The 12000-nt window shown below is 34.8% G+C and overlaps 1 pseudogene across 1 annotated transcript in view; it reads right to left on the reverse strand.

The window, feature by feature from the left end:
* The window catches only part of LOC145635868 (caffeoyl-CoA O-methyltransferase-like), a 26227-nt pseudogene continuing 14227 nt past the window's right edge, over positions 1–12000 (reverse strand). The window contains exon 6 of the transcript XR_014113920.1: positions 1–327. The product of XR_014113920.1 is annotated as a caffeoyl-CoA O-methyltransferase-like (transcript). The remainder of the gene's footprint in view (positions 328–12000) is intronic.

The following is a 12000-nucleotide window of genomic DNA, read 5'->3' on the forward strand; positions in this document are numbered from 1 at the left end:
TAATTGAAACATTATTAGAAACATTAAGAGAATTGATCAATAAAGACGCCTACAAAAGGTTATACCATCACCTAGAGGAAGTTGAGCAATATCAATACGAGGATCAGCAGCAAGAGACTTGTTTAACTTGATCATGGCCTCTCGATTCACCTTCATGAAGTCCAGTACTTGTGATTCAGGCATGGCTACCGTTCCCCCCCAAAGCGTGTTGTCGTAAGCAATCACGCCTCCAACCTTGACGAGCTTGATCAACCGCTCATGGTAGTGTTGGTAGCTAGGCTTGTCCGCGTCCACAAAGGCAAAGTCGAAACTTCCCTCATTCTTAGGCTGTATACATGTACTCGATCAAGTTATTCCTCAATTTTTGTCAAAAAAAAAAAAGTTATTCATCAATTAGGTCTTAAATCTTAATCTAGTTACAACAACATATCTTTTGAAATTTCTGGATATTAATATAAGTAAAACTTTCACAATCTTTTAAAAAATCGCATTTATTTTGTATAATGGTACTCTCTCTGTTTTACAATAATGTTTTCATTAATTTTTTTAAAAAATATTATTTAAATTAAAGAAAATCTCCTCAATTTCTCTTACTTTATAAGAACAAATTAGTCATATAGGTCTAGTTTGATTCGTCTTAATGAATACCTTATTAATACTATCTCCGTTTTATATCATGTGTAACAAAGGCCTTAACATGGACTACTAAAAAAATATTGTTTGTGATTATTGAATGAAAATTATTGAATGAAAAGACAAAATAAAAATGCATGTGATTAAGAGAAAAATGACAATAAAAAAAAGAAAGAAAATATTTATTGCACATCATATATAACATCTATTTTTTGATAAATGTTCCACGTAATATAAAACGGAGGTAGATTGTTGAGCAATATTAGCTTATTTGACCAACATTAGCTTATTGATAATTAAATAAGCTAATTCAAAGTGTTTGATGGGAAGCTTATTTAAAGAGCTTATTCCACTTATACCCCCATTTAATTTAAATTAGCTTATTCAATTTTTATGGTGAAATGACACTTATACCCCTATTTAATTTAAAGTATTATATGAACTACCTACTCCACAATTAATTTATTGGTCATTTCACATAATCAATCGGCTTTAAGCAATCAGCTATTTACGAAACACTTTTATACAAGCACCTAAAAAAATAAGTTATTTAAATCAGTTAATACAATCAACTAGTTATAATAAGCTAACACAATCAAATTTAGCTTTTCCCCAAAACATGGCTATAATTTTAATAATTTTAACTAATGTAAAATTAAAGATATTTGTGATTAAAAATTTACATCGGTATACGTAAACACAAACAGTACACTAGCTAAACTACAAAGGTATTCAACATTACATTGAGAATCTATTTCTTAAAAAAATAAAAAAAATAAAAAATAAAATTAAGTACTGTAACAGACATTGCGTGGGGTTATTGCAAAATAAATAATCAAATCAGATCATGCAATAAATAGCTAAACTAGCCGCCCCATCTGTGAATTTGTAATACTACGTAGGTGGGTATGTACATTATCAATCAATCATCATCAATTACATACTACTAAAAGTTAATCCGAAGGAACACTTGGCAACATATTATTAAAAAAATTCCCTCCGAAAATACTTTCTAAAAAAAAATCGTTTTTATATAAAAATAAAGATTGCATTTAGATTATGACTTTTTTTTTTTTTATATATATATATATAAAATCTAAAATAAACTTTCTAAAATATCGACTTGCACATTATAACTATAAATATTTTCTCTCACATGTTTTAATTGTTTTAATATATTTCATGCACTTTAATACCTGATGAATCGATTGATTAATTTTTATATAATTATATTATTATCATAATTATTCAACAACCGTGCATTTGCACGGGGTTTAACCTAGTCAATAACTATATATATATATATATATATATATATATATATATATATATATATATATATATATATATATATATATATATATATATATATATATATATTAAAAGACACACCAGCAATGACACATGTCAATTTCTGGTGTGTCCTTAGTTTAGTTTTTTTTTTTTTTTTTTTTAAAAAAAAAAACTTTAATATTTTAGGAAATTATATTATGTCCAAAAATAATTGTCATAGATAACTATATAAAATAAGTAAAGATCTTTTACATTCTATAATTGGACGTATATGCAACTACTATAAGTCTATAAGTATGTGTTTTGACGTTTTGGCAACATATAATTACTTTAAAATATGTAATCTTTGAGAATCATTTTGTAAGAATATATAATCTTCATGTACTTGACAATAATAATTACTGAATTAGGAAAAAAAATATATTCTTTGATTAATAGTAAAAAATAAAAAGAATACATCGATTTTGTCTTTGAAAAATTAAAATTACCCATACGATCAATGATCACTACAAGAAAACGCGTTTTTAGCGACCTATATTAACGATGGGCGTCAAATCAATCGGTAAAATGAAATATTTGCAAATAATTTTGAAAAAATTTGCTACTTACCGACCGTTAAGATGATATTCAATCGCTAATTCTCGATTGTTTTAAAAAGCAGTCATTCGACATAATTTCAAAATAATCATTTGATTAAAGTACTAAACAACTATTTCACGAGATATTCAATATTTTAATTTTGTAAAGACATGAAACAATAAGAAAATAACAATGTTTTGGTAAAAATTTATTCACAATAATTTTAGAATCAATTACATACTACTAAAAGCGAATCCGAAGGAACACTTGACAACATATTATTAAAAAAATTCCCTCCGAAAATACTTTCTAAAAAAAATCGTTTTTATATAAAAATAAAGATTGCATTTAGATTATGACTTTTTTTTATATATATATATATATAAAATCTAAAATAAACTTTCTAAAATATCAACTTGCACATTATAACTATAAATATTTTCTCTCACATGTTTTAATTGTTTTAATATATTTCATGCACTTTAATACCTGATGAATCGATTGATTAATTTTTATATAATTATATTATTATCATAATTATTCAACAACCGTGCATTTGCACGGGGTTTAACCTAGTCAATAACTATATATATATATATATATATATATATATATATATATATATATATTAAAAGACACACCAGCATTGACACATGTCAAATATAATGCTAATTTAATAATGAAAATTAAAATATTTTGTGCATTGCACGGGACCAAACCCAGTAAATTTTTTAGAGAGAAGAGAGAAAGAGAGGTGGTACCAATGCTTGAACCCTGGACCTAGACTTCAGAGGTTTCATTCTCTTACCACTAGTCTACAAGGTAAGCTGGTACCTAACCTAGTTAATTATAAGAGCAAGGGCTCTATATATTTTATGTATGTACAATAAATTACTCCGTAGGGAGTATTGTTTTATATGTACAGATCTATTTTTGTTAAAAATTTGAAGTCAAATACATGTTTTTTTTTTCTTTGTTGCAAAGAAGTCAAATACATGTGAGATGGATATTAATTTAGGCAGATAAAGTAGGTGGTGAGATGAGTACCATCCCGTTCTTTTAAACTTAGCTCAATTAAACTGAAATGTATAGAAATTAAATAAATGGTACTCGTAGAAGAGTCTAAACGAACATGACTTAAAATGAATATTAGGTAAATCCGTGAAGGTGGTGAAAGCAGGTAATGTTAGGTTATAATTATGATAAGTTAGATATATTTTGTGAATATCTTTGTATATATCTTGTTAGGAGTTTTGGCTATTTAGGTTAATGTTGTAAGCCTATATATATGTGTTGAATGGTAAAGGCTCATCAAGCCGTTTTCTCCTATAATTATTGTGAGTTTAACATGGTATCAAGAGCCCTCTAATTTAGAGAATTTTTACGTTCTTTAATTTCTTCCAATTTCTTCCTAAACACAAAATCTAGTTCTTTGTTCTTCTTGATTTTTTTTTTCCATTTCTGTTTTGTTCCTGGTCGTGCTTCCGCTTTGTGGTTGTTCTTCTATTGAGTAGTGATGCCAGGTGGTGATGATGTTCCCAAGGCCCCTCGTTATGAGCCATTTTCTGCTTATTATGTCCATCCAAGTGAGGGTACAGGGGCTGTGATTAGCCCAATTATGCTCAAAGGAGATAACTATGAGGAGTGGTCTCGTTCTTTGCGAAATAATCTTTGTGCTAAGAACAAACTTGGTTTTATTGATGGCACTATTACGGTGCCGGGCAAGGAGTCTCCGGATTTTTATCAATGGGGTATCGTTAATTCTATGCTCGTTGCTTGGATTGTGAATACCTTGGATGTTTCGGTACGTTCTACGGTTCGTTTTCCCGACCATGTCAAATCTTTATGGGATGATTTACGTGATAGATATTCCCTTGGCAATGGTCCTCGTATTCTTGAGTTGAAGGCTCAAATTGTGGATTGCAAGCAACGTGGTAGGCCGGTGGCCGTGTATTTTGGTGAATTGAGGAAGCTACAAGATGAATTAGCAAGTTATTGTAAGTTCCCTAAGTGTACGTGTGATGCTGCTTCTCAATATGCCAAGATTCTTGAAAGTGAATTACTTCACCAATTTTGTATTGGCTTAGAACCAAAAAAGTTTGGGAGTATTGTGTCGACCCTTCTTATGATGGACCCAATTCCGTCACTAAACGTGGCTTACGCGAAAGAAGTGTCGGGTGAGAGAAAACAGAATGTTTCTGATTCTCAAGACTCGCGATCGGAGGCTGTGGGTTTGCGGCCTCGGGTTCTGCTCAAGGCAGAGCTGCTTGGTCGAGTGGTAGTAGTGGTGAAGTTCGTGTGTGTGACCATTGTGGGAAAAAGGTCATGTTAAGGAGAAGTGCTTTGATTTAAATGGCTGGCCCAAATCTTTCAATTCTGGTGGGCGTGGAGGTCAGCGTGGTGGTAGGTCTGGCTGTGGAGGTGGCCGCAGCAATCGCGGTGGTCGTACAACGGACTCTAGTGGACGTGGGTTCGCTGGCAATGTAAACAGCAGCTCTCGGCAAAGCAGTGGGCAGGAGGTGAATGCCGAGGATCGTGGTTCTGCTCCAACAATTACTTATGATCAGTGGGCACAATTTTTAAATGCTATAAAGGGAAGTAATTCCACTACTTCCTTGACAAATGCTAAATCTCACGGTACGTCTTATTTAAAGGAGTGGATAATTGATACAGGGGCTTCAAACCACATGTCTGGTAACTTGAGTTTATTTTCTAATTTGCGTGACATTAAATCTCCTGCTGGTTTGCCTAACGGGAAAAGTACTACGGCCACAAAAGAAGGCAAAATTATTTTGAGTGATGATTTGATTTTAGAGGATGTTTTGTTTGTTCCTGTAGACACCCATTTGTGTCTCCCCAAAACCAAACCCAGTGATGAGTACCTTTCACGTCGAATCATAATCGAATGAAGCGAAAGTGTGGAAAGTCTAGTGTTGTGGATAGTTTTAATTTCTTTTCTCTTCTCTCTGTTTTTTTAAAACTTATTTTAAGAAAACAGCCAATCCAGTTTGTTTGGTCCATGATATGGGTCCAATAAAAGTGTAGGTGGATGGGGCTTGCAAAGAGCTTTCCAACGATATATTATAAGCTCAATTCCGATGAATATTGAGGAAGTTATGGCCAATTTACCAAACTAGGCCCGTTTTGAGCTTTATATGCTGCCCAATGATCTAGGGAAGGGCCTAATATGATTTATCATTCCTAATGCAATTAGGAATGGTTAAGGTTCTTTTCATTCCTAATTCAATTAGCATTGATAAATTGACTTTTGTTGACTTTTCAGAGTTTTAATTAAAATCAAAAAGCATTTTTGAGGAAAATATGCGATTTTATCCTCCAGTACGGCAAACTTATCTGATTTTCGAAAACGCGTCAAAAACAGGCCTGGCGCCTGACTCTAGGCATTGGCGCCTGGCGTCAGCCATTGGCACCTGGCGCCAATTAGCTGGTGCTGGCGCCAGCTTTGTTTTGCGTGCGCCAATGTTGTTTTGCGTGCGCCAAGTGTTCTGTTTTGATATTTTATCTTTTTAGCTGATTTCTCTATAAGTAACGTATTAAAAAATCCGTTTTCATTCACCAATTCTCACAAATTCTCATCAACAATCAGTTTTCATTCGCAATCTTTAATTCTCTTCTATAATTCATTCATCTTTCTCTTTCTCCAAACCTTGCTTTTTACATACAAAATTCCGCATTTACGAGATCTAGAAACACCTAGCCATATTCGAAGTTTCCTTCGCCCTAGACGTGAAAGGTTTAATTTCTGAGGGTTTGGTCCCAAATCTCTCTTTCAATTATTTAATTTAATTGTTTTGATTATTATTTTCCTTGAAGTTACTAACGTGTGTATTTTGTTATTAGAAAGAGGTACGAGGCATTAAAGTAAGTGCTTTAATTGATTTATTGATATTATGATGTAGAAATCATGTTTAAATTGTTATTATGATATTCCTAGTATCATGTTTAGGGAAAAGGTTATAATATCAAATATGCTTATTATGATTCCTGCGATGCTTCCTATGTTCTTCCTAATATTTATGATTGTTAGTATCATGTTAGGGTTAAAGATTTGATTTTTATTGTTTAGCGACATGCTAGGGTTTGTTATTAATCTTGTTAGTATCATGCCTAGGGTCTTGCTATTATTATGCTTTAATATTAACATGAACATGATTATGATTATAATTGTTATAATTTATGATGATCATGAATATTATTATTATTATTATTATTATTATTATTATTATTTTGATGATGATTATTTTATTTATGATGATGATTATTATTATGATTGTAATTTTATTGTCATGATTATAATTATATATTTATTGTTATTGCTTGATCACGCCTTTTATGCATGTTTAAAGGGAATTGGTACTTGTAATCACGCTTAATAAGATAATTAATAATCTTATTTAGGGTTAATTTTGATTATATTTCAAGTGATCGCCAATAATAGATTTATTTGTGCATTAATATTCAACCAACATTGATAAACAGGTTTAGGGTTAATCCTATTGATTGCATGTTAATTAGAAAGCGCACATGAATACGATCAGAATAAAGTAGAGGCATATTAATTAGGGCATGTTCAATCTCTTTTAGGTTGGATTTGTACCTTCATCCCCGAACCCTTATTTGGTTCTGGACCTTATGGAGTTGACGATCTCTTGGATCGTTAGGGGGTGTAACCTTCACCTCGTGAACGGTTTACAAGTTCCTAAAACTTGTTGGCGACTCTTTTGCTCTATATTCTTCCCTTTTGGACACCACTGTACTTTAGTGTATGATCACAGTGGGGTTCAAGCTAGGGGTTTACGCTTGAAAATATTCCCTACAGTTTTTGGCGACTCCACTGGGGAGGATTTCTATTTTAATTCCTGAATTTGTTTCGGCAATGATTTAGAATGAGTGGATGAGACTCGAAACGTTCTAAGTATTTCATGTGCGTAATTTTGATTAACATTATTGGCATATGCATAAAAAAAATCTCATTGAAAAGACCATCCGTAATGAGTTAAAAACATAGGATTTTACACGTAGGAAATTTGAGAAATGTCTTTCACAACTAGGACCGAAATAACACCGCGCGAAACTGGAAAATTTTATCAAGCATAGAAAGCTGTTGAGGCATGTGGGAAGTAGCGCCAGGGGCCAGAGAATTGGCGCCAGCATTTTAATTGTAGCGCCAGACGCCATCATTGGCGCTAGGCGCTACAGCTAAAAGCTGGCGCTAGTCTCTGATTGCTGGCGCCAATTTCCCCCAATACCGAGCCAGAAAATATGCGTTCTAATTTCGACCAGTTTTTCGTATTGTTTGCTCGATCCTATTCCTGATTGAATTTTTTCTCACTTTTCTGAAACCCATATGTGTTCTACATATGGACATAACCCTCTGGGAATTCATGCTCCATCTACCCGATTGAACGCTCCGTGCAACAAAGGGTACATCCAAGATGTCGAATTCACCAAACCATGGAAGCGAGTTTTTTCTAAAACACGCGGTGTCCCATCCACTCGCGCCAACCCTTCACGGTTAGGCTTCCGCACGGTGCATCCGGACAATTAACCATGGACCCTATATTGACTAAACCATATCCCGAACTTTAGAGAACTAGAGCCATGGTTAGGTTGCAAACTCATTGCATCATGTTGTGACTACTTGACTACTTGTGCATCTCCTACTTGTGCATACTTATTATGTGACTAAATTAATCGTTTGGTTTGACTTGTGTTTGTAAATAAGTCTTAATAAACTAATTAATGATTAAAGGACTTTGTTTAATAAATTAATAAATTAATTAATTCGAGCTAATAAATATGCCTTCAATCGAGTCATAGTTCCTTTGAGTCAACCCGGATTTTTATTCCCGTATACTGCACAAGCGTCAACTTGTTTTGGTTATAGCCGGAGTTCTAGAAAGAACTACGAGTCGTACAACCTATGGATCTATAGCCCCAAGTTTTATCTTTAATTTGGCGTTGGTTTCATCCAAATCAGAGTCACAGATAAAAAGTAATGACTAAAATACCACAGTCTTTCCAGTTTAATGCATATACGTGAAGTCTTAACTTAGTCTTTAATTGAGTCTAGTCACATAGTCTAGCCACATGGTCATAACACGAGTCTTAACGTGTCACCTACACTCACTAGTCTTAGCACACACTTTGAGTACACATCACCATGACCATGTCTTAGGTTCATGCATGAGTCGGTCTTTTCCGTCATTTGAGTTGGGGGTACATTCTATTCCTAATTCTTCATATCCCTCAATCTAAATCTTCTTTCACATTCTATTCCAATCTTTCTTCACTTCCTCCATCCATTGCATGTTGAATAAAGTTTGAGTCAAATAATTAACAATGAATATCCCCAAATTCCTTTTCCACAGTACTTGGTCGAGGAGAGAAGGGCGATTAATCAAGGACAACCTCTTTATTCAGGTCTCACTTTTTGATAAACCGATTCGTCAAAAGAGGAAGGCTAAGAAGATAATGGCAACTCAAGAGGAAGTTAACGAACTTAGGAGTCAATTGACTAACGTGACTGAGACACTAAAGCTACTCACACTCAAGATCGATGATCCCGTGAAGCAACAACAAATGAACCTCATGCAAGAAAGTTTGAGCAAGCTATCTAGTGACTATAAATTTCAGGGCATGAGTTCACAAGGGGTCTCGCTGGACAAGGAACATCTTCCGCATAAGTTCAACGCCACTGACATCCCTAAATTCAAGGCAACAGATAACCCTTACTTTCATCTAAGAGCTTTCGAAACCATGATGAACATTAAGGGTATCGATAAGAAGGTTTTTTCCACTTTGTTCCCACTATCACTCGAGACCGTTTGCCAACAATAGTTCTTCTCCCTTGACAAAGAGAAAACCTCTACCTGGGAATCGATAGTAAACGTTTTCGTTGATAGGTACAAGTGCAATATTCAAGTTGAAACCGATCATAGACAACTTGAGATGCTAAGACAAAAAGAGAATGAAGGCTTTACTTCTTTCTTTAATAAATGGAGGGAAACTTCTGCCAAGATGATTGAGTTCCCACCGAAAAGGAGTCTGTGAAGATGTTTATCAAGAATCTCCAAGAAAAGTATTCGAAGCATTTAAAATATCAACACAACTTGAATACTTTCAGAGTCGTCTATGACATAGGTATCGAGATCGAAGACGACCTCGCAAAGCAAAAAGCTACTAACAATAGTAACCACGGTGGCTGGAAAGGAAAGAAGAACGACAATCCTTCTTCTTCCGAAAACGCCCACTCTAGTAATAATGTTAGTACCTTTGACCATAATGGTGTTTTAGCCATGGACAATCAAGGATCTAAAAGGAAACCCAGGCAAGAGTTCACACCCATTGGAATGACCTACGATGCTGCTTTCGATCGTCTCTATGATCGAGGATTAATCAAACCTATTGGCCCTACCGAGGATCCAACACCAGAAAATTGGTCTTCGAGATGGAATCCAAACTCCTATTGCAAGTACCATAGAGGAAATGGTCATACCACTGATAAATGCTACAGGTTTCAAAACCTCATTCAAGATCTCATAGAGGCAAATAAGATCCCATTGCCTCTAGCTAGCGAGAAGACTGGGTGATGATGAGACGAATGGCGCAAGATAAGAGGCGAGCTTCAACGACAAGATTTCGTGACCTCTTTTTTTCTATTGCTTTTTTATTTACTTTTTCCCCAATAAGTCTAGCATAGGCACCTTTTCTTTTCCCTTAGATTAATTTTGTAGATTCTTTCTTTTCCCTTTTCTAATAAAATGAGCATTTATTTTCTTGCATATGATCATTTCATTATATTGCATTAAAAATAAAAAAAATATATAAAAAAAAAATTAAAAAAAAAAAAAATCCATGTCAAACTAAGCACAAGGTATACCAATGATTTGAGGCACCCCTTGTAGCCACATCATATTGCCTTTCACCCTTCAATTATACATCCTTTCTTCATAAACCACTTTGAGCCTCGTCTAACGATAGACCTTTCTTTTTTCAACCTACATCTACCAAACCTTGGGATGGGATGGTGTGCAACTTATGCAATTCTAAAAAGGCTTGAGTAATTCAAAAGATAGCAAAAAAATAAATAAAAGTGTACAAAAAGGGCAAGTGTTCCAATGTCTTTGATATGAAAATATCTTCGATAAGAACACGTCTCACATTGCGTCTCTTATCGAGTGCTCGGTACCGTGCCTGAGAAACATGAATGCCAAGTGAGTGATAGACCGCATGATCGGGATTGCCCACACTTGCAAAAATAAAATAAATGCTAGAGCTAAAAAAAAAGAGTAGAAACTCAAGCACAAAAATATAAAGATTCAAAAGCGAGTTTGCACACCTTGGGTGCTTATCGAGGGTCTTGAGCCTTTATCCCTTTCTTCTATAACCTTTAGCCTAACCACGTTACAACCCTTAAAAGACCTTTTTGAGGTATACACACTTGTGCGAGGTTCGGCTAGAGCTACGTTCGGCCTGATTCCTAACGGATACGTAGGCAACCTCACATCGAGGTGCGGCCGTAATAAAAATGCATTCATATTCACATTCACACACTTACACCATGATCATATCAAGGGATCTCCTATGCTCATCCCTATTTACTTAGAGCTAACCTCGGGGGCTTGATCCCTATATCATTAGCTTACCTAGCCTAAGAGTCACCACCATTCGACTCTTTTCAATCATATCTTTCCACACACATAGCCCTTGCGGCCTAACCTTTAAAATCACTTTCACACACATCACAGATACATGACCAAATATACTTCCCTTAGGAACCCTTTGTCATGGAATCTTAACACACCGTTGAATCATGCCTTGTCATATCAAAATTCACTTATCACTCATAATTGTCATTGCATCACGAAGTATGAAGTGCTTAGCCTCCGTGCCTAAGTTACCCAAATGCTTTCATCATTGAGTCAACAGTTGAGATAGCCTAGGATGGGTTAATCCTTGCACCTTGAGAGATGATATCAAACAACATTTGACTAAGCTCATTCAACATGCACCTTCAAAACTTCGATTCTATTTCGCGTCTTTCTTTTTCGGGAGAAAGTCGGTACCCTCCACAAAAATGACGGAAATTTTTTTCTTTTTTGCATCTTCGAGTCGCACGATCACATTACGATGCACACACATGTCATTTCACTATGAGTCGAGTCAACCTCGATTCAGTCAATCATATCAAGTCAAGTTTATGCCTTGAGTCGTGTCAAGTCAATGAGTCAAGCAATGCTAAACCTTAGGTCAACCCTAAGACAATTGAAGAAATTGGCAAAGTTCTATAGTAAAAAATAAATACAGGTGCAGCAGAATAGGGAAGACCCTATCACAGCGTTCGGCGACAGAGTCAATTCTTGGCGCCAGAGATATTTCAGCAGCGACAGAGCTCGAAGCCTCTCAGAAAGGAGATTTCGACCTCATACAGCAATTTCGGGTTCCTTGGTACGCCAGTTAGCCCCTATAAGC

Source organism: Chenopodium album, chromosome 6 (genome assembly GCF_948465745.1).
Source record: "Chenopodium album chromosome 6, dcCheAlbu1.1, whole genome shotgun sequence".
Taxonomy (NCBI): Eukaryota; Viridiplantae; Streptophyta; class Magnoliopsida; order Caryophyllales; family Amaranthaceae; genus Chenopodium; species Chenopodium album.